We start from the raw sequence: 24,269 nt of genomic DNA on the forward strand, positions 1-24,269 counted from the left end.
CTGATGGTAAAGAGGGGGGTTCATGGTATTTGGCCAGTTTACGATGTTCTGGGCAAATGGTCAGTTTAACATTACACCCAGGGGGGTTCCTAGTTTAACATTACACCCAGGGGGGTTCCTAGCTTGCATCTGCAATCCTTATCAGTTAACCCCCTTTCCTGCCATAAACCCCAGCTTGTGACTTAGAAGTCTAAACCCCCTACAGAAAGGATTAAATTCAAACCCCCGTCTTCACATCTTTCTTCACTGGTTACATAATTACAGTGTTATTTTCAGATGCTACAGGTACGTACAAAAAGGCACAGAGATGTATTTGCAAAGTTCTGATCACCATGACATAATTGCTGCTCCTGTTTCTAAAAAAAAATTTTCAGACAAGTGAAAACGATATAAAAGTGCATCTAATACCAAGAACATCAGGCACTTGTTTACAGAAGGGTTATGGGTTGTGGAATAAGCTACCTAGCCATGTTGTTAAAGTAGATACCATTACTTTCTGCAAGAAACAGTTTGATGGGATGCTTTGAATGAATTAGCTACAATCTATCAAACAGCCTACATAGGCCAAATGACCAGCTCTCTATCGCAACCTTTCTTATGTTCTTAACAGGTGTAAAAGTTTTACCAGTACACCTTGCTGCATCATTGTATCATTGCTGCATCAATGCTTGTGTACTATGCAGTACACCTTTGGTGATGCTGCTGCATTTCCTCCTTAATAGGCCTCATTTATCACTTCCACACCCGCATTGCAGTGTTAATTAAATTTGTCAGCTCACAAGTAATGCTATCACCAGCTGTAGAAATGGTCATTGAGGACTCGAAGCAAATAAATGGCAAACTTTCAGTTTTCAAAGTTAGACAGTATCAGTAAATTGAATTTATGTGGAAAAAGCACTACACATGGTGAATTTTATTTAGACGGTAGACGTCTGGGAAACATTCCCGTCCAATTCAGAGCGTAGGGGTAAAAAGGCCCTGTGGTCTGAGGTTTCCTGGTCTCGTGAGGGAGGGGTTCCAATCCTGAAAGAAGCAATAAAAGCTTTAAACTTTTACTCCTCAAGTATGCCCTGTGTTGAGAAGGGGAACCCAGCCTGTCTATGTTCTGATTTATTTATTTTTTGGTTGTAATTAAACATTTAAATCATTTTTATTTCTGTGATTTTTCCCATAAGATTAAGTCACCAGTCACCTTGACCTTTTGTGTTATTCTCATACTGATATTATGTATTTCTTGTCTTCCTGATAAATTAGAAATCATTCCAGACATCCTCAGTGCAGGTTGTGATCTTTGCCCCATGTATCCTCCAGTGAAGCACATTTGCCCAGGTCAGTTGAATACAGCGATCAGTACTCTTGTAAATAAGAGTACTTTTTCATTCTTTAGTTTGACAAAACAGTGGAATTTTTTTAAGCTTCTTTTAGCTCGCTTGGGAAGGCTTAGCCATGTGGGAAGTCATTTTTCTTTTCAACCAACTGGAATACTGGAATACCTGGATGAAAAGAGGCCTACTGTATATTATTTATGATACTTTTAAAAATATAGATGTACAGTGTTTTGAAAATGTATTCATAATCTTGTACTGTAGTTTTCCTATATTGCTGCTTAGCAATTGATACTCTACATATTCAAGATTGAAAAAAAGAGGTAAATAATAGAAAATAGAAAATTAATGTGGAAAAAGAAAAACTCATTAATTGACTCTGAAATTTAGTTTGTGGGTCTGAATACTTGAGTAATCAACATTTTTAATTTTTTCTCTTTATGTTTTCTGTCATTTACTGAAGGTTGTCTTACTTTAGCAGTTTTCAGCTTATTCATTCAGGCTTTGAATAAAAGTTTTATAAAAGGTGTATCGTTATTTCAGAAAATGCATCACCACATGAAGAATTTGTATAATAACTGTATGTGCAAAACACTGTGTATAGATGCAGTATATTTACTTTGAATATGGCATTAATTGGTATTTATATTTTTCTAATAGTTTGACATAATAAAATACAGTTTGTTGTAAAAAGGCATATACAGTACTGTAGTATGTGGATATTTTAAGTACAAGAATATTCATATCTGAGAATCTAAATTAATCATGTGCCTTTAGGAATCAACAAAAGGGAATTAAATAAAGCTAGCCCATCATTCAATGAAAATTAAGCAATGATTTATTTTATTGAAAATTGTTGTTTCTCAGAATTCTTTCTTCTATTGAATCAAGAACTAGCAGCTGAGAACAGATTGTCAAACCCAGTGGTAATGTGGGAAATAAGAAGAGGAAAATGGACTCTTTTATTTATGGAAATTAGTCAGCACATAGGGGACCGCTGGCAGACAAGTGACTGATTACTCTGGAATGTGATTCAGTCAGGACTTTGGATTATCACTGAAGAACACTAAAAGCCAGTTGAAATCCGTTATTCTATGGCCATTGCCAAGATGCAACATAGTTATCACAGTATGATAACATGTTTGATATTAGCTGAATTCCGCAACTATTTGTCTCAGGTTATTTTTAAGAATCCAGTTGAAACAGTATTTAAAATAGCTATTTTTGTCTTCTCTTTTTTTTTGTTCTACATATCCTTTTTTGTTGTTGTCTTTGACATTAGACTTATTAAAAGAGTATCATTCTGCGCAAACAAAAATATCCAAGAATATAAAGGCAAATGCAAATATCATAGCACACCCCCAACTATGAACGAGTCATTTCCAGAACAGGGGGATATGATTTTATTTCATCTTTTTCAATCTTTGAAATATGTTTGCATGACACCACTTTAGTAAATCTTGTCATCAACAGTGACACATTAGTCATTTAAAAAAATAATGCAGCAAGGAAACTGGTTGCGTGAACAAACTTCTGGAACTTTATCCAAAAGGTATTAACAGATTCCCAAATTTGAGAAGACACAATGAATCCATACCTTAAACCAATAAGATCAAAAGCCTACATTTTTTAGTCTGCAACGTCAAGACCCTTGTCCTTACAGTAAGTGGTACTGACCACTTTCTGCAGTGAGTTTTTATTAGTGACATCCATTGCCCTGTTAAGACTAAGATCAAAAGCCATCCCCTCACTTCCCTACAGTGTTAAACAACTTAAGAGGTATTACAGGGATCTGTGTCTCATTGCCTGATTGGAATAGTTGCTCTCCACTGACAAGTTTAAAGAGGTTTGCTCACAGATTCCCGATATGTTTGAATGGGCCTGTCTCTGCTCTGATTTTAAATTAAACTGAAATTTAATTTTAATATTCAAATAACCAGCCAAACTGCATTTAAATGTTTCCAAACACCTGCTCCACCATACTAGATTACTGTAATAAGCCAAAATACTGAGCGCCGGCTGTATGGTGCATAGAGAAGTGAGGCGGCCTCTTGCCTTACATAAAGTAGCTTTGAATGGCTGTATAATCTCTAATCTCCTTTAATAGACATTATCATAATTTTATTCACCAAGACAGCCTGTAAAGAGCACATTTTTTTCTGCTTTCCCAATGGCACCACAACAGCATCTGAATCATCTGGTAACATACTGTAAGACTCTCTAATTTCCAAGTTCGTGATTTCTATCCTGGACGTTTTTCCTCTGAGGTCTGTTCTTAACAGCTGTGGTATACTGAACCCTTTATAAAACCTCTTCAAAGCTCAAGCCCCCTGGACACAGGGAAGACAACCCTTTTAAAAGAATAGAGCAGCTGAATAGAGTAAATAAACTCGTTATTAAAAGATTGGGGAAAACGTACGCTGAACTAAAACAATCTCAATGTTCACAATGAGTTCCTTCTAGTGAGACATAGATGTAAAGTACGCAAACACTTTACATAAAGGTGCTGCCTAAAAATGTTTTAATAACCTGTTATTTATTGCGATGAACTGGCATCCTGTCCAGGGTGTATCCTGCCTTGCTCCCCATTGCTTGCCAGGATTGGCTCCAACTCCCCCTCGACCCTGAATTGCCTAAGGCAGTAGAAAGATGAGATAAGATCACTTTATTAGCCATACAGTATACAATTTCTTGCATTAGGAATTTGTCTTTTTGCATACTGCAGCTTGCTCTCCATGAGACACACAGACAGGGAGAGAAGCTGGGGGTCAGAGCGCAGGGTCAGCCATTTCTACAGCACCCCTGGAGCAGTTGGGGTTAAGGGCCTTGCTCAGGGGCCCAGAGGAGTAGGATTCCTCTGCCGGCCACGGCAACCTTCCAGCCTCAGGCGCAGATCCTTAGCCACAGATCCACCAGAAAATTGATGCATCTGTCTTTTATTTACCTTACAAATTCATTATTACCTATTCACACCCATGTGTATGAAGCATTTATAAACAATATCTTTACACAACATATACACCAACATTTTTCAGGGTTGATTCTTATTTACATAGATATTCTTTCTTTTTTTAAAATTGTAAATTGAAAGAATATGACCTATTATAGGCACTTTGTGGCAGAACTTTCTGAATCTGATTTGTGAGTACAGTTGAAATGCCACATTATGAGCAAATTTTGAAACAAATAGACACTATTACCATGTACTAATTTTTGATTGGTGAAGCAATTTAAGATACAATATTACTATTGTATTGCCAAAGAGTTGTAATTAGCACTACCAAAATAGTCCTGTCATTGCATGGCCACTATGATATAATACTGTTTCTCTGCAAGATAATTCACTTTTGCTCCCTGAATTTATTATCATCAAGTTCTCATTAAGTGTTCCTCACTCCTAGATCATATCCCTTAACTTGCTATGTGCGTGTCATTCTGGGCTTTCAAGACACTTAATCTGCCTGTTGGTTGTAGATGAAGACCCCAGCTGTCGGTTCATTAGAGCAGTGCCAGCCTTCATTTGAACTAATTGCCCTGTGAAACTCGACAATTACATCAGTAATAACCTTTCACCAGCCAATCTGAGGCTGACTGCACCTCAGGTCTGTCAAGGAAACACACCTTACCAGTGAACCACACTGTTTCAAACTGAAGAATGAGATGACATCCAGAACGAATATGCATACCCACTTATTATTTTTTTGATTATCTTGAACAAGAGGTAAATGAAGTTAAAATGAGATTCTCCTGTGAATTTCTTGTGGTTTGAACATACAACATTTTTAATTTATTTTCAGCCTTCACCCCAAGTTTTAAAAGGACAGACTTTTTCCAAAAATCAGGCAAATTGCTTCCATTTTGTGTGTAATAATTATACAAGACTGTATGTGAAGCTCTGATTGTTTTATATTAGAATGTCAAGCCTTGTGTCTTCTGTGTCTTTTTCTGTGTCCTTTTGTTCCACCCGAGCTCTCAGTTACTTAGTGGGTCTAATTATTCAATTAACTGTGTAATTATAATACTTTTACCCAGGCTCCAAGATGATTCATAGGTAATTGTACGTTTAGTGAAGTGAATATTTTGAGTAAACAGCAGTAGAAGACATCAAGAAAATCCTATACATGTCTAAGAAAATAATTAGCTTAATTGTTTAATTGACTACTCGGGCTGGAACAAAAACTAGAAGACATTAGGAACAGAGATACCCTCGTTTTATCTCATCAGTGGTATTTCAATCTGTACTGTATCTCTAGTACCAAAATAATCTGCTACCTGAACAGTGCAAGCAACAAAAAATAACTTATATAGACGAGATGTGTAACTACAGCACAGAGTTTGTTGGTTAGAAATGCTGACAAAAATGAAATGTTTTAAAATGTAACCAGGTGAACTCCTACAGTATGTTTTTAACCTTTTTTTACTGTGTAATCATGCAGCAGCAAAATTTCCTTCATTACCTTGAAAGTTTCTGTTTCCACTATTGAAGGGACTTTGTCTTTAAAAGACATTTACAGTATATTGAAAATTCTTAGGCATGTTATCTTAAAGGCTAGAGGTGTCATTTACAAATACTCCAATGTTGCAAATTTATTTTGCTCCTGCAGACAAGAGATGTGTCAACCCTCCACCAAAAAACCACAATTCTCACAATGACTGAGTCAGAGTAATAGGATCAAGGTAATCATTTGAAGAGTACATGCATCCATCGCCAGTCCTTAGTGTGTTACCTAGGCAACCCTAGGCCAGGTGTGTGAAGGAGTGTTTGAAATCCATTCCTTTCACATGCAAATAAGATTTAAGATACTGTTATCCAGCATCAGCAGACGTCAATGAACATCAAGATAAATGGGACCTTTGACTGCCAGAAATATTAAGCATATCAGAGTTCTTGCAGAAGGCAAATTAAAGCAATCTTTCTTCTCATATGCCAATTTTCATCCTTGGATACAGCAGCTGAAGACAAGTGCAGACACCAGTGACAAGGTTGATATGCACATCCCAAATGCAGGCCTCAAGTGGGTAATTTCAGCTGAGTTATTCTGTCGGGACATTGTTTAGTAATTGCATCTGACTGTTGAGAAATGTGGAAGTAGAAAAAGGGAGGGTGGGGGGTTGTGGGTGGGAGTTGGGAGGTGGAAGCCAACAGGAACCATCATTTAAAATCTCATTGTCATGATTAGTATATGGTCTTGGTATACAAAAGACCGAATGAAGCTCTCCAGACAAACAGGATCACAGGTCCAACTAGAGGTGTCTGTGGCATTCAGATAGCTGCAGCTCATTTACACATTCAGGCTAACATTAATATGTATGGTACAGTGCACCAATGAAGATAATGGGTAATGTCATCTACAGTAGTTCAGAACTCCTCAGAGTTTCCAGACATCAGTGTTTTATATCAACATTGAAACGTTATGTTTTCTCTCTTCTCTTTTAAGCATGGAATAAACCTCTTACTTGTTCCTTTGCTGACTATGCATGCTAGCCACCTGAACCACTTAATATTGATTATGTGTGTAGATTCGTATATTGTTGCTGTTGCTTCTGTTCTTCACTGAGAATGTCTATTTCTGTTCAATTAGAACAGTTGAAAAGGAGAGGAGGCCATTCGGCCTGTCTAGCTTGTTCAGTCGTACTGCAGTTAATGCATCCAAGGGTCTCATCTCTCTCATCTTGATGGGGTTTAGTCCTTCAGGAAGAGCAAGACTGTTTAAAATTGTTTAAATCTGCCCCATGCAATGCAAAGTTTTGGGATACAATTGAATCACCTGAAATCAATTTGGAATGGTCATAAATAAGAAAAGGTCATTAAAATTATATTCACAACTGTAAAGGACCTTTCTGCTGGAACTCTCAAATTAATTCAAGGTTACAGCTTTTCTCTTCTCAAAACCAATGTAGCTGGAAGGTTTATTCAGTGATAAATCTTTCAGAAAATAGAGCTGAATATTGTTTCTTACAGAAACTACCAAATAATATTCAAGGCAACTTTACCAATCACCATAAACACATAATATGTACATAATGAAGAGAAAATATATTTTTAAATAGCAATTTGGAAGGGATTAATTACTTTGATAAGTAATCAAAAAAGCAGAGGTTTCCCATTGAAGTGTGCCAATGAAGACCTTTTCCTGTTTTAGGAAACATCAAAATCAAACTGATTGGCACTGTTTTTGCCTTTATTGATTTCTCTAGAGCTCATAAATTAATAACGTCAACATGTCAAACCACATGTGGCTCGAGGCCTGAGAATAACTCCACCATCCAAAAAGTCTTTCATGAGGGACTTTTAAGACTTCTTCATTTGGATTCGAAGCCTGAGGAAACAATTCTCCTGGAATGCAGAGGCTAGAGCTGTGATAAGACCATTGCTATCCATACTAATACACATCTATTACACATGGCTATCCACACAAATACACATCATGTACAGCATGAAGTCTGCCCAAAGATACAGTGGTCCCAAACAAGAAAAGCAGAAGCTCTTTTAATAAAACATGACCAGTACCCGGAGTCTGACATTTGACAGGTTGAACTCCATAAAGTCAGCACTGACAGAAAATATCACAAGACTAACTTCACTTGTATTTCATGAAATTATGGGACTATCTGCTGTAAAAAAAGATGAACAGGTGAACTGGGAAAACAGAGCTGGGGATGCTAAGAGCCAATTTTCACTGTCTTAGGATAAGGCGGCAGGGCTTGTCTATTCTCTCGGCTTCACGGAATTTCAGGAGAAGATATAGGGTAAATGCAGGGTTCATTTGGGTAACATTTATCATGCATACATTTATAATGCCTTTCTGCTCCAAGAGTAAAGTTTTTAACTTCATAATTGACTGTTTTTCGCTCCGTATTGTTTCCTTTTTCAACGTTTTGCTATATAATAAAAAATATAGCTTTCAGTTTACATTTAATACGTAATCCCTTTGTGTGTGTGTGGATCTCTTGTGTGTTGAAGAAGTCTTAAAGGGTAGATGGGGATTAGATCAAAGCTGAAGTATGCAATCTCTTCTGCCTTTGTGATCTGTATGTGCACCTAGCGTCTCATTCTTCTCCGTGTAAGTATATATATTATGTACAACAGCAAGACTAGATTAGACTCTTATCACTCTTGTCTTTCAGATGTATCTCTTTAAGTACCAGGGCATGACTAACCCTTCATCTACTGTATGTACCAACCCAAAATAACAGAGGTAAAGTATTTGGCATAAACTATGGCATTTGAAATGATTTTGATATTATTTAATGCACACTGCATTAATGTGCATTATGTTATGTGTTGGTTTCCAATTAATGCAACGGGCAATTGCAGTGTTTCAGTGCTGTAGGGTTCTTTTAACTCTTTCAAATCTAATAGCAGTCAAGACATTTTTTATTATGCTTTCATTTGTGATGTATAAATGTGTTTAAGAAGGAGAATCTTTCAGCTTCACTTAGTAACCAAAAGCCTTTTAGTTAAAATAATGTCTAATTTGCTCCTTTTATTTTCTCCTTTTCTTTTTTTAATGTACATTGTTAGAAACTCCATTAAATGTATTTAATGGAGTTTCTGTCAAGTGCAGGAGGGAGGTTAGATTCTTATCTCACACACTTCTCGCCTACATCTTGCACCCATGACTTCCTTTCGCAAATCTCTCTTGCACCCCCCTCCCCCGTCTACACCCTTACTGCAGCTCCCTGGCTCATTCCTCACAGTAGTGAGGAGGGTTTCGGCAGCCTGCTCAGTTAGGCTGCCATTACCTCAGCTAGGAGTCACCCCAGATACATACATACTGTATTTGTCTCTGTCTCGCATTCATTATGATCTAACTGAACTACCAAAGTGTAGTTTGGTATTTCTTGTATTTCATTGTTTACTATTGTGCAGCTAGCTACAGTTAACTTTCAGATATAAAACAAGCAAAATCTGACAAAAGAAGAGACCAAAAAATACAAATTAGAACGTACATTACAGTTTCATTTATTGTTTGCTTAATATTGTATTGATTGGGATAATGGGATTGGCTCTTCTGAAGAGGTGTATAAGTGGTGGACCTACAGTAGCTCTCAACTTCCCCTTATACCCCGTAGGCACTCAAGATGAACATGCGATCATTGTGAACACTAAACAATGGGCAGTACTTCTTAACATTCAAGTATCTCCTACAGAAGGGAAAACTGCAACATGTGCCAAGCTACCACAGGGCATAGTAATTATAATACTGCTGATGATGTGAAAGCTTAAGCAAGGGTGTATACTAATGAACTCCAATCTTATCTGTCTTCAATCAACTGATGAGGATATTTTTAAAACCCAAACGGCCTATTTCAACACAACTTTTGCTTCTGGTCTCTAAACCTCCCTGCATGTCCCATTATTTATCTTATCTGAGGCTATAATTGAGTCTGGCAATATGTCACCTTTTATCTGTGGAGCTGTGACTCAAGCAATAAGGCTTTAAGGTTAATGTTCCATTCAATCTACTTGTGTTCTGTACAATTATTTTTTAAGTGACAGCATCTAGTGACTTTGGTACATATATTACCATCATGATTAAATGGGTTCTCTTTAAAATGACAAACTCAATGCAATATTTTTTCTTATTCCTTGTTGGAATTAAATGCACTAGTTGTCAGATACTCAGTGCCAGTTTTATCTGTGTCTCACTCAAAATATGCTGGAGCAATCAAACTATGCCTGCACCAGACTTGCTCACTGAAAGTTTTAGAAATACATCTACTGCACTTGATAGGTCTTTTTCTTATCTAATAATAAGGCTGACTGGAGCACCAAATGTTGTCATTTTACTTTACAAGTGAAAAATACATCTCCCAGATTGACATTTCTTGCATATTCCAAATTCTATGCATGTTTCTCTGCTCAATTTGCCTACTTACTGACTTTTGAGTAGATGTCCTTCAAACACATTAAAGACTTCATGTTTTTAGAAGATTTACAATGTATTTTGAAAATATGACTCATTGTTTTTAGTCTTTAGTACTAGAACTAATGTTGGTGAAAAAATTAACAGAGCTGCCCTCTTCACTTATGGTTAATTGTGCCCATGGTATACTATGGAAATCAACCAAGAACAGAATTAGAGACGATGACAGAGTTATAAATAACCTTCTGGTGAACATATTGTTATAGAATGTCCTCTTTCATTTTCTTGCTTTTCCTGACAATTCCATCTTGTAGAACAAAAGAACCTGGTATATATCTAATACATTTTACATCTCAACACATAGATTCCTCATTAAAGTAAAAAAATGGGGGTTTGGTATGTTGAATGAAGCTCTGTCCCTTTGCTAGGATTCAAACCTGTCGCCTCTAGCTTCAAGAGTTACACAGCACAACTTTCCAGACAGATGGGAATTGTTATGCCAGAAGTGTCCCATCACTGCACAATTCAATGCTATCTACTTTCCAACGTGGTGACAATGCTTTCTGTAACTGGAGTGCCAAATTAGCCCTATTGCCCTCTCCTCTTTTGATACCTCCTTGCTGCATTCTCCTCCTTTCAATTCCTCCTTCTCCACAGCCACATCAGCAGCTGATGACCTGCATGAGTCTCAGTGACTTGCATCAAGGCAGCAATGTGACGAGTACAGCTCTGTCGCTGCTGGGATTTGAGCACAGCAGCTCACAGGCAGCTCTGGTTTCTGAGTTTCTGAGCCACACAGCACCGCTCTGCTGGCAGCAAAGAATTTTGCTACTCCAAAGGTTCAGGCTTCCTATTGTAAGAGAATTCAATGCTATCCCAGGTGAAGATTTCACCTTCTGTAAAAAGATCAATGCCAAATGTGCATTGTTGAATACCAGCACTTCCAGTCCATTTTGTTATAATATCTCTAGCACAACCTATTTGTTAATTGCTTAGTGCTAATTATTGAAGTCATAGTTAAGAAACACAACCAAGGACTTACATCGAAATGGATTATACACACATAATAATGGATTCATCACACATAATCTCACACTCTCTACATGCTGCGCATACACGTAATCTTTGCTGAGTAGTTTATAAACAGGACTTTTCTCATAGCTGGATACAAAAACATACAGTGCTTTTAAAAATCTCAGTTAATGCACTAATTTAAACTGGATTTGTTTCTCCTGACTACACACGCACACAATTGTACAGATTTTTTCTAAAAAGAAGTCGTGTTTACTCTTAAAGTTTTCTGACATCTCTACTAGTCACTTTCATTAAATGCAGCATATTGTCGGAACCAAGCATTTAATAGTACGATGAAGTGCTCTGGCAAAAAAAAATCGATACTGATCAAATAATTGAAATAAAGAGGAAGAGGCCAGAGAGCAGCAAAAGACATTTTGAAAAAATAAACTTTATTTAAACATTATTAACTCCTTATAGCTTGTAAGTAGTGTCATGTCTGCGCAACAGTAAGATGTGAATTGCAGCTGCCTTTCACATGTTATTTAGAAGCCAGTTAACGTTAAAAAGGAAGCTACTCTAGTTTGGAGTGAATCCAACAGTCTAATTAGCTTTGCTGTGCTTTTGAAAAACAAAGCACTCCGTAATCCTACTGAAGCAGGGCCATGATTCATTACCAAAGCATCATTTGCAAAGTCCGACAGCAATAGGTTATATGCATGAATGAGTGGTGAAATCTAATCCTTGGCAAGCAACAGATAAAATATTATTTTCAGCATTGCAACAAGAACAGCAAAAACAGGCAAAATTCAGAACTCAGCATGGGATAGTGAAGTCTATGAAGTCCAGCCCCTGCCCTAAAGGGATGTTTCAGCTGGCTAATCACAGAATATATGGAGTTTAAAATGAAAGTTCAGGAGGAGGTCAAACCCTAATCTCGCCCACTTCCACCTACATACTGTATAAATAAATATCACACTCCTCGCTTGTGCATTTCATTATCATTTCCCTCCCTCCTCCTCCTCGACCTTGCAGTACAGTAGCTCTCTGGCTTATCCTTTATTAAAGCCTCCTCCTCTTCTCCCTTTTAATTGGAGGTTTACCAATTTATTTACTGAAATAAATCTTTGTGTGTGTAAATGATAAGGTACCTTTATTAGGGATGTTCCAGCCATAGGGAGTCAAGTGCCAACATATCTCTGATATCTTGGCACATACTCAAAATATTTTATCAACAGAAGGTAATTCCCAGCAAGACCATATGAGACAGAACTGCAAGCTCCTTGCCTGCACATTACACATCCATCCAACTACACTATACATCAGCTCAACCCAGATGTGCTTGACTATTACATTTCAATATAAAAAAGTTTCTTTTTTCATTTTGGCATCATTTTTATTTAACGTATAAATGAGTTAAAGAGATCCAGTCTCTTCTGCCTGATGTATTGCAGATTGTATTGGAAGGTTTCTATACAAACCTATTAAACAGTTATTAAAAATTCATATTGCATGTTTTTTTCAGATTACAATATGTAGAGCATATTAAAAAAGTAAAAGCAAAAATAGACATTAAATATACTCATTAGCTTTTCCCGCAGTGTAATAAATTATGCCTTAGTAAAAATGAAAACTTATCATGTCCTTAAATTTCTAGACCATTAAATGATTTACTTATAATTTTTGTCAACTCCTGTCATCACTGTATAGAATACAATGTATGTTGATTGTGCGGGCATGTCTTGAGGCATGAGATAAATGAGCCAGCTGTGGAATAATTTGCAATATGAAGAGCTATCAGGAAGAATGGAAAAATCTATTTGAGCATTTCAGTAATGAGTTTTAGATTATAAAGCCATAGAGCAGGGCAAAGAGCAAGGCCTAATCCAGCCGTCTCCCCTTGCCTCAGGTACAGAATGGCCCTCATTGGCATAAGATGTCATCAGGCATTCTTAATTAGTCTCAGCCCAGATGTTTGTGGGAAGAAACAAAAGGGAGCAAGGGACCCGAGTGATTACACAGCTGTCAGCTGGAGCAAATCAAGAAAATTCTCTTTCCTCTCTCATCACTCACACAGAGCTGAAATCAATAACTACTTTCGTTTTTAAGGGAGATATATTTATATGGCTTTACAATTCAAGGTCAAACGGTTTTCAATTAGTAAAATATATGTACTGTATATGGCACATGCAACTGGCTTTCGCAGCTGTTGGTGAACTTGGGCATGATTCTCATTTATTGTATTCTACTCTGCTCTGACAATCTGAGCTTCAACAATTATTGAGAACCTTCAGAACTCTGCCTGCTAACTGCTTTCCTACTGAGTTTCCCTAGTGCAAAGAAACAGAGGAGGAGTTGTCAGTCATTTTGAACTTGCCTCCCCTGGTATAATGTATACCACATTATAAACAAGAGTAACAAAGCAGGATGAGGCTGCATAAGAAACCGTTTAGTATTTCGTGAATGCTTGATTCGATTTTCGACTGAAAAACATTGTGTTATTAGAACTATCCATTTATAATACGCTAATGGAACCTATTGTTCATAATGAAACTTATCATAATGCATTTTCATAGAATGATGGATTCCAATGCATTTTCACCTCTAGGCAATTTTGAATTAAATGGATGGTAATATATCTTTTGTTTTGTTTTGTTTTTTCCTGTAGGTTTTTTCTGTATTGTATTGCACTGCACTTTAAATAATACTTTTAAAGTTAGCAAGTGAGCCAGGAGATACTGATTCCAATGATACTGATAGATTCTTGGACAATAGAAAAATAAGGAATATACAACAATGCAGGCATCAGTGGAAGATGGATAAATAAAGAGAGAACTTGACTTTAGATTGGAATGGTCCCTAGGACACATCTGAATGTGCAGATAACCTATTGTACTTTTCTTGAGCAAAATATTTTAGAACAGAATATTTCCCTCAACATTAATCTCCAGTGAAATATTGAATATTTGCTTAATATTCCCTGTTCGTTGTTTCAATAGACTAGAACGCCAGTGTGACTTGATCAATGACCCATCTTATTTACAGAAGGATGATTTGGTAGGGAACTGAATATGATTGCAGAGCACAGAAAAGCACCCATCTTAAACAGGTGCTATGACAAGAGATACTGTCTATGAGTCTACCTTTCCACAAATACTTATATTTAATGATATCAAAGATTTATTCACTGTGTCTCTAGGAGAAGCCTGCTGATAAAAATGTGAAATTTTGAAATAAATTTCACAACCTTATGTAGGGTCCTTAAGGAGAAAAATAACCTTAGGAGACTGCTAAACCTAATTACAATGGCAATGGATTGCATGTCTTAAAGGTTATAGTTCAGGTAAGAAATTGTATTTAAAAAGAAAGTTTATATTTTAATGCTGGTTGTTTTAACATAAAGATTTATGAAGACTCCCTCTTTTGCAGTCAAGTATGAATGCAAAATATTACATCTGCCTAGTTAAAACCATTATACAGTATCAAGTGCTCCCAGAGAAATTAACTGTAATGTTGTAAATCTATCAGAAGTCTCCAGAAGACAATTCAGTGGATTGAAGGACACTCTGCAGAACAGGCATAACAATAAGAATAATTGCTGTGAGAAATACCATTACCCAATGCATAAAGTGTTTAAATAAAAATGGGTCTAATTTCTAAAATATATTTTCTGCTTGTAATTGTGACCTGTTTAAAGTACTGTAGGTACTGTAATTCAACTGTAAAAAACTGTAAAAAAACCAAGCAAGTATTTTGCCTTCTAAGTTTCCTAGTTCTCCTTTACCTCTTGACTAGCTAATGTTTGTTAGAAATGTATTCATGACCATAAGTAATTTTAGATTATCTTCTTATTACAATCACATTATTCTATGTTATAAACCTTGAGCCCCTACTATGTCCCGATAGCATAGGAGACACAACTTCTGTGTCCCGGTTGTTTTGATTTTAATGGTTAGTTTTGGATAGTTTATTATATTCTGTCAAATTTAATGGTATACACTGGATACATTTTTAAAGACTAGCTATTAAATGTTCTGAATATGATAATTGTTCGTTACACACTTTTGTGAACGCACTAATATTAAAATAAGGCTTGCAAAGGGTGTCAGAACATATGTTAGCCACTGCACATGGCACAAAGCATGATTCTGTTAGCTCAATTTGCTTACTTTCCTTGAAAATATGTTAGCCACTGTGCCTGTAAAGCTCTGACGACTACAGGCAGATGGTGACATTCCTTCATGTATCAGCTTTGTTACTCACAAGGTGTGAGAATGTGGCAAACTCTTCACCAGCTCTCTCTGATTACTGCTGCCCTAAATAACACTTGTACTCTTCACTGTGTATCTTCTTAAATGAACTGTAGCATCTAACACTGTGTCAATGTTACATTTTTAGAATGGATGCGTTCCGTGGCTAGTAAATCTACCGCTGAGCTGCAAACATCACAAACATCTAACTTTAACCACCTAAAATAAATTCCTCAGATTTGCTGGATCTTCGTTGGGCATTTCCTGAACAAGCTCTCACATCGCCTCGGCAATAGATGGGAAGACCTTACTCATGACTGAACCAGAGCATCTTTCTTTTTTAAAATATACTCCCCATTATTTTTGCATATAAATCACTACTAGTTTGTCCATTATATCAATGTATATCTCTGTCAGTGCAGGTACAGGTGTCTTTCCATTAGAAACTGCTTTAGACACACAAAACAAGCGATTTGACTTCATATGCAAATGACTAGATCAGTTAAATGATGGAATACAAATAATCTACGGTCTTGAAGACTGAAGTTGCTCATTTTTTATTTACTGTGAAATAATTATGTATAAAATGTTTTGGATAGTATTGTTATTAATAGCATTACTTCTAGTAATGTACAGTATTTGTAAAGCTTGAATACTACTCTTTCTGGGTTTTAAGGACAGGATATTAAAATGTTTTAATAGGGTTAAGTTTATGATTTCTTTCCATATTGTTGCCAGATTGGAATTTTATTTCATGTGTAATTCAATAATGTTGCCTCTTCCTATTACTATTCCTGTTATAGGAACTATTACTTTTCTTTTGGGTGAATATACCAATACTATTCAATCATTGCTATATGAGCAGTTTTTATGCTTAAGACACAAAGTAATGAAGAAAATATTTTCAGTCATAAATGATTTCACTAATGATAATTTCAATCTCAAACTGAATTGATTGTGCATTACTGAAATGCTTGATGTACTTTCAAAAATACATTCATGCAATAAAGAATTTCATTAATAGTTCATTTACAAGACAGACTATTAACTTTGTATCAAAGCTATACTGAAATCTATTCACAACCTAAATTTACTGAAACTGTTGTGCTGCCACACAAAAATCATTTTATTCCTATCAATTCTTTAGTTGGTGCCTTTCTGAGGAATCTGTTTTGCTAAGGATGAACAAAAAATGATGTCCTTGTCCATAACAGCCACGTTGCATTGTGTATCATTCCACACAGACTGTAGTACGTCTGATTTATTGTCAACAAGGAACTGTTATCACACCACAACAGAATTTGGAATCCCAATGCAACTAAAGAGAGTTTTGGTTTTCTTCTGTCATATAAGATTGGATATGGTGACAGCTCTTTTAAAGTGAAAATGTAAATACAGCAGTATCACACGATCCGTTATGCGAGGGGAATGAAAGACTGCTTCTCCACTGGTGTGACAGTCCTGACCTTGGTGTAAAACAATTTGGCGTTACAATGTCCTCCTAGATAGGAAATGCATCACACCAAGAGAAAAGCCAAAAACACAGGGATCCTTTAGAGGTTCAAATAACACAATCCAATCAAGTGATTTCCTGCTCTTAGTGTGTGTACATTACACAACACTAAACATAGAGAGTTTAACACTTTGGACTGTCACAGCATGTGACAGAATGTTTGTCCTGCAGAAGTTTGAGGTACATCTCCAAAGACCTAGCTAACCTGCAACTGACACGATTACTGGCCAGTTCAGGAATACCTGGGATTCAAATGCTTATTGCATTTTCATGGAGTACCAGAGACCAGCAGAAGCAAAAACCTCAACAGTTGGCCATGAGATCTGTATTTGAATGCTGCACATGAGCATCCAGAAATGAAGTGTGGCTGGATCGTCAGTGTCAAAGGGAGGGGAAGGCAAGAGTGTGTCTCTGCTCTGTCTGAAAAAGGCATGACACTTGCGTCTCCCCCCCCCCTACCCCCATCTAAAGCACAAAAGACCAGTGTCCTACCACTGAGCCGCTCGGAGAAGACAGATTAAACACTTCATCCCCTAGCCCACAGCGTCTTTCTGAATCTGAGCCATTGTGCTATCAAGCAGCCCTTCCATATTTTATGTATTTTTTTCACGCACCTTTTTATAAACTTTTTTTCATCCTTTTTTCTGCTGTTATTGTAGAGAGGCAACATTGCCATCTATTGGAAAGAAATATATTCTGCATAATCACCTGGAATGGAAAAGCACCTTCTTTTATGGCATCTGCCTTTTTTATGAATGGCAATCCTATTTGCAGTGATGTAAAAGGTTGTGTGCTCAGCCTACAGTGTGCAACTGCTTAGAAAGTGCATATCAATCATATGGTATCAGTTACTGAAATCACATAAAACACTGAAATGAATCTCTTAGTTAAATGTACTGTAGCTATCTAGGATGACCTGCCATAGGTAAAAGCTAAAAAATAATTCAGTTTTCTGGTTTCCCACAGCTGTAAGATTCTGAAAGGCCTTTAAGAATCACTTTTACAACATTTAAAAGATATTTAGCATTTAAAAACCACCAATTTAAATTTGCTGTAAAGCAACTGCATGAAGGTTTAGTGGACAGTTATTACTCTTTGTCAGAAACGTGCCTATGTGTGATAACTATGGGTTTTAAGGTGTATATTAAGTATTTTTTTTATTCAATATATGACAGTATATGATTTTAATTAGTAAAGAACTAAAAATGTAGAGATATATTCATTATAGTCAGTATACAGTACTAGTGTTCTTTCCATTCATGTACTGTATGTTTATCTATATTGCCTATCCCTGCAAGCAACAGGCACAAAGCAGGATTCACACTGGATAAAACCCCAGTCCACAGCAGGGCAGACACAGCAACAAACACACTCACACCAGGCCAGTTTTCCCAGAAGCCTATTAACCTTCCAGTATGTCTTTAGGCTGTGCAAGAAAACTGGAGCACTGACAAACCATAGTAAAATCAATGAGCAATTCTTCAGGCCTTCGTATTGCCTGTGGGAGCCTCATCAGTTTCTCCATCTTTCTTGTTGTGTACCCACCTTATTTTGGAATCAACAATTGTTTTGATGACTGGGCTCTCTGGTAATGACCCCTGTCCCACTTGGGAGAGGAAGAGACATGTGGGCGTACTCCTACCCTGCAGAGCTATTCATCTATTTGACAAGCTGCAGGCTCTACAGCACCTGACAGTAGAGCCAGTGCAGACAAGGTGAGTGGCCAGTCACACGATGACATCACTGGTAGGCTGTAGGTAACAGCACTCACTGTTGGCTGGGATGCTAAGAAAACCCTAGATTACTAATTCCAACTCTATCCCAGCAGCAACTATTCACAGCCACCTAAGGAATCGTGGTCATAGTCTCCAAATGTTACTTATGACAAATGTCTCTGACAGGCAGGCATATCAGAAGAGTCTATAAACATGTTGTCTCTCATTCACCCCATGTGGAGCAGATGTGAGCAGCAAAGCACCATTGGTAAACAACTGGCATTTCCAAACAAGGTGGTTACAATAAATCAGAAAAGAACTGTGATTTTAAATATTCAAAAAGCAGTCACTCTAATTCCAAGTCCTGTGCGTACTTTGATATTTGATCACTACGACATTTATATGTAAATGAACAATAACAAATACTGCATACTGTAGGTAAAGATTAGATTATACCAATTTACACCTATATGTATCTATATGTAATTTACAGGGGTTCTCTATGTATTTGTTAATAATATGGAAAGACATATATACATTTGGGCATATATTTTGTCATATAGTTCTTTCAGTGCAACAGAAGAGAGCTACAGACTTGTTTACCTCCTGTATATTAGATTATCAGATCGCCTGCTGCTGTGTCATGAGTTTCCTACACTGAGCTTTAATGCCAGGATACCGATTTCTGAATTAAACAGAATGTCAAAGACAAAATAAATAAATAAAGCACATTTAATATCAGCCCTTCTTTCTGTTCCTTATCTAAAGTGGAATTGCTTCGCGTTTTTATTAACTTTCTTCTTGTGCGGGCTGCAGTGAGACTGACTGTGATACAGGTGAATGAGTAATTCACATAATTTACAAAACCAAACAACTGAGGCAGAAAATCTGTGGACCAAACACAAGTGTGCATATTAGGGAGTCTCCTTATAAGAACATACATAACTTGAACTGATATCTCAGGAAAGGTGTATTTGTTTCAGACCTATAGTACTTTAAATTACTTAAATTCACCATGGATGTGTCCAAAAATTGACAAGTAGTAGTAAATGAAATAAGTTCTTAGATTAATGTTAAGTATTTTCAAGCAGACCACATATAAGATTTACATTCATTTAAGCCCAACTATGTGTAATCCAACTGAAATGTTTTATTCATGCTTATGTCACTGACAAACAATTGCATTTTTCATGTGAATTTGAACTACTAACAAAGGGAGTTTTATGCTCTTGGATTTATATGTTTTGCAGATTAGAAGACATAGTTCAATGACTTGAAGTCACAACTCATAGAACGAGCTGCACAGCCAAATCCTATTTCCTTTTCCAATCAGCACGTATGTAATCAAGTTATCGAGTCAAGCCTTAATGGGATATACAGTATGTCTCAGCTAGGTCACATTAATTAAAGGCTCTTCTCTCTCTTTTAATACTATACTGTAATTGGAGCAACCAATTGCATGACTGGATGTTTGCCTGCTTGTTTGTTTTTGAAATTTTGATATTGTATTCAGTCTCAGTTTGGGACACTTAGGATTCAGTACTGCAGAGGTAAACCAGAATTTGATGACAATTTGATTGTCACAAGATCATGCTTATGACAGTAATGCATTTTGCACAATGGGCACATTGCAAATGTATGAATACAGACTTGGGTCTTTGCACAGTCTTACAGTCTTATCTATTTACAATGTGCAGAGTGTCTTTGTTTAAGTTATTTCAGCTTACCTGGAGGGAATTAGTCAAACCTCCCATTAAAAAAGCCCCAAGGAAAAAACTGATTCCTGAATTAATGAAGCACGTTAGAGAAGAAACCAGGCCGGCTATCACCAGATCTCAATCAATTCCTATTTCTATTTCACAGTTTCTACTATTTACCTCTGCACCTCAAGGACATACAGTAAATCTAAGTAAATCTGCTGTAAAAGTCAAATGCATGCTTGTTAAAAACATTTGTTCAGCAAACTTGTAAAAAACAATCCACATGAACATTTTTCAACAAAGTTAGAAACAAAGTTGTGAATGTTGGATGATAACCTAGAATGTATTTGCAACTTAATGTGTTTGATTTTTTTCCATACATTTAAGATGAAAGTCAGGTCAGAGAAATGTTTCTTGATGGATGTGGTTAATTATGGCAGTGTAGATCTGTCAGGTAGAACAATCAAAGCAAGCTTCAATGGAATAAACATTTAGCTGCTATCATTTTGAGAGTTAATCTTTTTTTTTAATGCTTCATTCAATGTTAGTTGATGTGCTTGTTTTGGATGTTTTATCTTCGTACTGTATATTAAATGGCACTTTGGACTTAACATTTAATTACAATATGATTTTTGTTTTGTAAAGTTAAGCCCTGTTTCATTTTTTTACAGTTTGTTTCCAAGGGCTGTACAGAGATGTGCCCATTAGCCATTAGTTAGTGCTGCTGTTTTACAGATCTTGGATCATGGGTCCTGTTTGGGGCTGAGGCCCATTCTGAGTTGAGTTTACATGTTGTTGTTTTTTTCTGGGCTCTATAACTTCCACTCACCTGGCAAAGAAATGCTCGCTTGATTAAATGTAATTTCCAACCCGTGCTTGTATGTGTCAATCCCATCCTATGAATAGTTCCTCTTTCCACTCCGATTTCTTGTGAATTCAGGATAGTCTCTTTGTTGCTGTGGAATTTATTACAACATTCTGTTCCTATTTTCATACTAATGACAGAGCTTTATGCTCTCAGTTTTTTAAATCCAGTTTTTAGGAACAAAGATGATTGTCTGTTTCTACTTGTTGCACAAACCCTTAAAAATTAACTTTAAAAATATGGAATGTTTCCCATTCACTGGGGAAAAATGCATTTTACATGCAATAAAAAGGTTGAATTAAACCCTGAACACTAAAGTAATTCCATTCAGCTTCTGAAAGTATCTGGTTCCATTCTTGTGTTTATTTTCCAGCCATAACCTCAGGTATTTACTAATTATGAAATCAAAATTCATTACAAAGAAAACAAAAATGATGTAATGGAGAATATTTAGAATGGTATATCCTTACTGTTTTAAAAAATCACTCAATTCTATGTTATTTTCGATTTGAAAAGAGAAACAATGAGCTCATTATTGAGCTAACCTCCAGAGCATTGCATGTTTCCAGGGAAAATAAATTTGTCCAATAATCAATTAGGTTTCCTGAGGAACATGAAAATACCCTTCACTGAAATTATATCAGTTATTGTTCAGATTTATCTTAGTACTGTGGCTCACCTTCAGTGACCAGAGAAGGGGAAGATAATACACTTTTCTTTTATGAAATTTCATATCTATTTCAAAATGAAGGTGGGCTTCCATCTGAGGAAAGGAAAAAAAGAGTCAGGGTTGGAAAAGCCTGTAATCTGTTATTAAACCATAGAATAGAAAAGAATGGGTTCCCTCAATAAAACCATTGACAATATGATATTTATTGGTAATTTAGTGACAACATAACCAACACACCTTAGATTAATTTACCAGTTGCAGCTACAATCTATGTATATATTGTTTGTGTTGCCTGAATGCATGTTTTACCATTACAGTGGACCAGAAAATACACATCTATTTTCACCTGGTCGAGCCTACTTCTACAAATGTCTGTTTTTAAACGGAAGCTTTGCTAACCAAGCTAAACGCTATTTAATCCTTGAATGTGTCATACAATCAGATATTTTTGAAGTGCACAAAAATGGGACACATTTCCACACTTCTCATAAATCACTCCTTAGGCATTCAATTTGTTTCATTTGTAATTTGAAACATTTGAAATTTGTTTCATTTCATATGTATTTCTTCTCTATTATACTATATGCATAACTGTAATTTCATGCATAGACGTCTTGCTGCTTTGAAACATTCTTACCAGTATATTTTTGTCTTCTTATAAAATCAGCTACAGCATGAGGCTAAGAGTTAATGATTTTTTTATCATAGCAGTCCATTTCCACTTCATTTCTTCCTTTCCATCAGGGAAATGGATTAATAGTTTATTTCACATTGAAGATAAGTAGCCTACATCCTGTGTGTACATGTGTGTGGGGAGCATGGAGGGTTGACATTAGATCAGTTTTAAGTCCTGGCCTTCTATTCTGATGCTGTAAGCATTAAAGCAAGTGGTGTAAGGTTAAATGGTCCCCCATAGTTGACAGCATCTGAATCGGTTTGGCTTCTGTTTTTCAAATTACAGATTGCCCTGTCTTTTTTTGTCAGCAAGCTCTTGATCAAGACCTCCCTTTCTCCTGTGCTAAATTCTGGAGGTTTATTTTTCAGAGACTCACATTTTCAAATTTGGCCATGGAATAGAAAACCAATTAAATGAGCCTGAACTACTGTAGGAAGAGTTTTACTAAGCCGAAAGCCCTCTTAACTTATGTAGAACTTATGTAGAAAAAAGGCTTGCTTACCTGCAATCAGAATGAAAATCAGAATGACTCTGTTTTGGAAAAAAATAAATATATTAAAGAAAACTATATTGTGACATTCTGCAATATGTAAAGATTTGGATGATTTACTATCTACTCCTATTAAAGCCCTCTCATAAAAATGCTGGGTGAATTCATATTAGCTGGAGACATTACCATTACTTATCACTTACTAAAAGAGTGAAAACTTGCGTCTGCTGTATGATCATGTGAAGCACACTGCAGTGTTTAAAGATAAATCAGGTGTTTTAAAATTCAGTGACTATCACGCCTCTGCATTTGCATTCTATCCCATCCTTTCTGACATTTAACAACGTACAGTACTGGTTTTGACAGGAGAGAGCACCATTTTGACAAGTTGTTTACGTTACCAGAAAGCTGAGATGGATTAGTGTTTGTTGGCAGCACACAATACCAGGTTGGTTCTCAAGGGAAACAAAGTGTTTGAGTAGGCATTAATAATGTAGGTCCTCTGTGTAGCTTTGTCTCCTATTAACAGCTCTGTTAACACAAGAGGGATTAAAACATTAAAATGTTTTAATGGGAAAAATAAATTAGGCGCTTCAAAAGGACTGCCTAATAAATGAGGCCGACTCTACTTCAAAGTCTGTGAAACGCTCAATTACGAAACAGGTAAAAACAGGGAAACCATTGTCTAAGCAAGATTCAGAGTGAAATGACCATGGGGACTTAAACCATCCTCTTTCACTTCATCAACAAATTATACATGAATTCATGTTCTTGGGCTGACTTGTAGTATCGACAGACAGCAGTTATGTTGAAACTCTATGTAAGTCCTAAGGTCCCTTTCGGTAATCAATTGGCTGTTCTTTAAGACGCTGATTAAACCAAGTGGAAAGACTTGACACCAACACTCAAACTGACCTTGGTGCTTGGATTGCCATAGGAAAATACAATGACACCAATGTGTTGTCTGACTGTTTTGTAATTGTTTTAAGTATGTATAGATCATTGTGGTACTGGGGTCACTCTTGTAAATGTGTTGGAAGGCAGTGTTGTTTTTAACAGGCTTGTAAAATCAGAATGGCTCTGATTCTTTGAATGCTTGGACAGTACTTCACAACATTTCACATTCAGAAACACATTAGATTGCTGAGGCTCATGAGTCAGGCCAGAGCAGTACCTGTGGT

The 24,269-nt window shown here is 36.5% G+C and overlaps 1 long non-coding RNA gene across 1 annotated transcript; it reads right to left on the reverse strand.

Moving 5' to 3' along the window:
• Window positions 1–251: 251 nt before the first annotated feature.
• LOC148650609 (uncharacterized) lies at window positions 252–23,590 on the reverse strand. Its single transcript, XR_015926168.1, has 4 exons — window positions 23,101–23,590; window positions 21,932–22,015; window positions 3,855–3,958; window positions 252–1,023 (listed from the first exon to the last, which is right to left on the reverse strand). It is a non-coding gene; the product is annotated as an uncharacterized LOC148650609 (long non-coding RNA).
• Between the last annotated feature and the right edge of the window lie 679 nt (window positions 23,591–24,269).

The sequence above is a fragment of the Lepisosteus platostomus genome, chromosome 13, assembly GCF_059453375.1.
Source record: "Lepisosteus platostomus isolate fLepPlt1 chromosome 13, fLepPlt1.hap1, whole genome shotgun sequence".
Classification (NCBI taxonomy): domain Eukaryota; kingdom Metazoa; phylum Chordata; class Actinopteri; order Semionotiformes; family Lepisosteidae; genus Lepisosteus; species Lepisosteus platostomus.